This window comes from Octodon degus, unplaced genomic scaffold (assembly GCF_000260255.1).
Source record: "Octodon degus isolate 3935 unplaced genomic scaffold, OctDeg1.0 scaffold00009, whole genome shotgun sequence".
In the NCBI taxonomy this organism is placed as follows: Eukaryota; Metazoa; Chordata; class Mammalia; order Rodentia; family Octodontidae; genus Octodon; species Octodon degus.
Genome location: NW_004524585.1, coordinates 20,581,059 through 20,586,358, shown reverse-complemented (window position 1 = coordinate 20,586,358; position 5,300 = coordinate 20,581,059).

Genomic DNA, 5,300 nt, shown 5'->3' with positions numbered 1-5,300 from the left:
TCTCTCTCTCTCTCTCTCTCTCTCTCTCTCTCTGTCTCTCTCGCATTTAGTACAGGGTCTCCAGGGTCTCACTACATAGATCAGCCTCGTAGTGATCCTCATGTTTTCAGCTTCCAGAGCGCTGGGATTGCGGGCACATGCCACCACGCCCAGTCTCCGTTGCTGTCCCAGAGCTCCCCCGGGGCCAGGCCCGCACGGCAGGCCTGGATCAAACCTGGCGCCTGCGCTCTGCCTAAGCAGGCGCTTTAATCCACAGAGCTATCTGGCTGGCCCTTGAAAGTCAATTGATTATAATAGATACTGTGCAAGTTGCTTAAATTTAACAGATAATAAGGACAGCGATGAAAAAGGCAAATGAAATACAAGAGGGGGAGAGACAGAGGAAAATGCAAGAAAACACAGGGAATGAGAAAAGACGTAAATCAAAGTTTGCTCCCATGGATAAATTTCAAATCTACTTTCAAAAAGCATCATATAGGACTAATAAACTGGGTGAGGCAGTTCTCTGAGAGCCGGAGACGGTCGAAATGATGTCGTCATTGTGGAAAGGTATCCTAACTTGCACGGGAGGATTAGGGGAACCAGCAGGGAGAAGGGCAACTGTGCACTTGGGATGAACTTTGAGATTCTTGCAAAAAGATGTAATCATTTAAGATAGAAGTTAGAGTTTCTCAGGATATCAGATGGTGTCACAATCAAGGAAAGCCACTTAAAGCATGTGTATATGCTTTGGAAAGGATATCAGATTCCGTTTCTATGGATACAGTAAATAAAAACAGTCTGGTTTTGTTTCCTTCACTTTCAGTACTTTGTGAAGTAAATTTGGTGTTTCATATTTAGAAAATTTTACTCTTTTACTCTAATCTCTTGACTCCATAGAATTAAAAGATTGCATATTTGGAACAAAAAGCAGAATTTTCTAAATCTTTTAATATTTTGCGTTTATGTAATATATGCTAAATCAGCAGCAAAAATAAGTTAATAAATATTTAGAAAACGAAACTACTTAGAATATACTTTAATGCTTCACTTTTTATTATTTCCTCATAATATGCTGTGGATTTAATTTCCTTAAAATAAGTTGTTCTTAGAAATCCATTTGAGTTGTTAGATAAATCTACCTTATAAAGTGCATCATAACCCTGTAATTAAATCTTGTTGTAAAATTCTGTTTAATAGAGGGAGCACATTTATTTGTAGTGTATGTAAAAATTGTAATTCAAAGAATAATATAATCTTTTTAAAAAGAAATGGAGATTATACATATGAAAGATGAGATAGGAAGTTGAAAGTTCTGAAATTAAGTACTGCAGAGGGAGTATCATTTTTCTCTGGATGAGGAAGCTATAAAAGCAAAGTGATTTTTTCCTTTTTTGTGAACCAGTGATTTCTAATATTTCAATAGTTGACATTTGCTATGATTTTAACCGATAGATGAATGAATGCTACAATTTATTTACAAAAGGAATCTTACGGGGCTGGGAGATGGCTCAGTGGAATAAGTGCTTCTCTGGCAAGCACAAGGGCCTGAGTTCAATCCCGGTTCCGCCAAAGAGAAACAAACAAACAAAAAGGAATCTTACATTATTGATGAATATGAGGAATGTGTAAAAGGCTTGAATTTGTGTTTATCTCCTTGAAGATTATATTGCCACCTTCCTCCGTTATACTTTTGTAAGTGACTACATAAAAGGGGTTGTTAGAAATTAAACATTTTTTTTAATGGTCAAACTTTAATCTTTTCAATGCTATTTTCCTGCCAGTATGAAGAAAGCGGGTGATGGTCCCTGGCTTTGTACAATAGCACATTTTGCAGACTGATAGAGAAGGATTTCAAGGTACCTCTGCCGACACGCTATCACATCACAAATGTGAGTTGCATTACTTTTAGCTGCTCAAGTCCTTTGATCTTTACTGATAATACCAACAGGAGAAAACTAACAATATTTCCATTCAAAAATTTTTGTAAAAATCTATGTAAATAATAGTGTTTAGTTTTACGCAATGTGCCATATTGGAACCTAGAAATGCTTTATTAATTGGAAACGTTATTAGTTATTTAATTATATTTATCTTAAAGTGAACAATTTTAAAAAAGTATATGTTTATGTATTTTCATTAAAGATGGGGAGCATTATGAGTTGAATAAAATTTTAGTTTACTACAATAAAATATTTATATTTTTTATAAACAAAATGTGTCTTAAGAGAAAAGGAAAACAAGAAAAAAATCAATCATGATACTTGAGACTAAAGTTTCCTTTTAATATTTATAAGAGATTAAACAAACAAGCAATGACATTAGCCAACTTTGTCAGACACTCAACTAACCAGCGGAGAATCTACTAAGTCTTAGAAAAACTGGTAGAAAACATCATCAACTTAATCAAAATTGTCAGCCTCCTTGCTCCAGCAAAAGCCAGCCTAAATGAGTCTGTTTAAAGATCAAAGAGTGACTAAGGCACGTTGGAACTTTGATCTGTCTGAGTTGCACCTAGCACGATAGCACCCTGCTTCCTCACGGACACTGTGCTTTTCCACCAGCTCCTGTTATGTGCTGGATCCAAAGTAAAACAGTACATGGGGGCAAAGTTTTCTGAAATAACAAGAGAAGCCCTGCGAAAGAGCAGCACTGTGAAACAGCATTTGTTTCCCATTCAAATGGTTTTCGTAGATAAAGATAGGCTCAGCTGAAGAACATTAAAATATGGTCTCATGTTTGTGGTTTCTTATATGACTCTTTTAAATGCATGTAGTATAGAAATATAAATTGTGCTTTTAGAATAATTCTTTAGTCTGTATTACTTAGATTTATAGTCACATGACCATCATGCAGCATTATATGCATTTTATTTTTATAGGTTTTAATATTAAAACATCTGCTTTTTGTCATATTCATTTGCTATTTCTTTCTATATATTGTCAAGGTGATTTTTAGACTGACAAGGGCAAGATTAACAAGGATAACTTAAAATCAGCATCTAAACTAAGTAGCAAACTTTAAAGTTGGCTTTTAAATAGTGTCAAAGGGCTGGCCAAATAGCTCAGCAGTCTAAAACACCCACATGCAGGTGCAGGGGCTGGGGATTTGATCCCACAGCCTGCTGTGCCGGCCCTGTCCCCGGGGTGCGCTGAGATGGCAGTTGAGACTGGGCATGGTGACGCGCCTGTAATCCCAGCTTTTGGGAGGCTGTAAGCAGGCAGCTCACTATGAATTCGATCTAGTAGTAAGACCCTGAACACCCTGTAGACCCTTCCCTAAAATGCAAAAATAAAATAAATAAAATAAATAAATAAATAAATATTGTCAAAAAATTAGACAAATCCCATGTTGTGTTTTATGTTATTTGCATAGGGGATGATAAATCCCTTTATTAAGTATAATAAGTCTTGGAAAAATGAGAAACATACACAAATGTGTCAAGGAAACTGATATACTATTGGCAAGTCATTAGCTTGGGGGAGCATGTGAAACACAAAGAATCATTTTTCACTGAACATCCTTATGGTTTAGGTATGACTAGTTTTCTCAGGCATTATCATAAGCTTATTTGATCTCAAAAAATATTTGGAAAATCTTGTACAATCTTCTTGTGATTAAAATGGAGAAAAGATTTGAATGACATTTATAGCAATTTGAAATATTTTTGGTGACCTGATAATTAATTTCATTTCGCCCTGAACATGACTTTTGAAGAATGTGCCTCCCGGCTATTATACAAATTGATCTATTCAAATTTTCATTACATTTTTCATGGGAGACAGAAGATAGATCTCGTGTTTAAAGTATTTTCAGGGGGCAGGGATATGGAATTTAATTTAATAGCTTGAATGGTAGAACCAGACTTAGGATCTGAATAGGCTGGTGTTACATACTTACTCTTTCCAAAGGTGTGGTTTGGGAAACACATGACGCTCTACTTTTCAACAAATAAATGAAAAATCAAATAGAACAATAACACAGGTAAAAGATGTTTATATATCGCAGCAGGCATGTCTGGAAGATTTGTGTTGAAACAGTTATGCGTAAGTCTAATAACAACGGGTCATGTGGTCAAGCCCTTTATGGTTTTACAGTCAAAAGAACAAAACTGAATCTAATGAAAATAGATCACAACAAAAATGTTAACAGTTCATATACTACTGAAACTCTCAGAGCTTAAATATGGTCACGCTTTTATTTACCCAAAATCTATTTAATTATATCAGCTCCACTCTCTGATTGATTATTAGGTCGCTCTGGGCTTTCTATGGGATGACTTCTTTTACATGTTTGCTGGACTGTCACCACCAGAGAGGGAATTCCAAACTTTACAGTTCCTTTTATTTGTTATAATTAACAGTAGATCAATATTTTTCTTCTCTCTTCCTTCATAAACACTTACACAGTCTTCCTACATGTTTGCTGAATGCTGATTAGCTCCGGTTCTTACCGGTTTTCTAGAGAATTCCTAGTTTGTTTGTAGTACAAACCTAGGCTGCAGCACAGACCGGACTTCTCGTCGGGATGATTTTTGCAGGATGTCCACCCTGCTTTATGGTACACTGACGCTTTATCCTCTTACTAACAGGAGAAAGGAGTTTCACAGAAGAAAATAATTTTAGCTTTGTTGTTTTTCTTAAGGATATCTCCTGCCTTTGATTATAAAAGCTCAGAAAATAAGCTCTTAAGTTGTCTTTCATTGAAAACTTCATTTTCCCCTTGATGCTCATTTAAAAGCAAATCCTTGACTTTACAATAATCAAAGGGAAGAATTTATTTAAATATATTGTGATGCATTGAAAAATTAAATTTTTGTCTTTTTCACTTATATCAGAATTATAGACAAGCTTAAATACTTTAATAGTTGATATTGCATTTATTTGTATTTCTAAGATAAATAATAAGTTATTGAGAAAAATATTTTTTGTTAATATTATATCTTATTACAGAGAAGGATGTCTATTCAAAAAGACAAGAATGGGCCAGGGATATAGCTCAGTTGCAACCTAACAAGTTCAAGGTCCAGAATTAGATTCTTGGTACCAAGCAAAAATAAAAAATGGGTTGGGGAGGTAGCTCTGTGGTCTAACCGCCTGCCTGACAAATGCAAGGTCCCGAGTTTGATCCCCAGTACCTTAGGCCATGCAAGCTCCAGAATCCCGGGCACACCATTGACAGCTACTGAATCGTGGGGTGATGGCAAATGGGTGTAAATGCCCTGCTGGAGAGACTGAGACAAAAGGCTCACTATGAGTCTAAACTGTGTAGCAGAAAGACCCTGTGTGGAAAAAGTGTGTGAGAGAGAGAGAGAGAGAGAG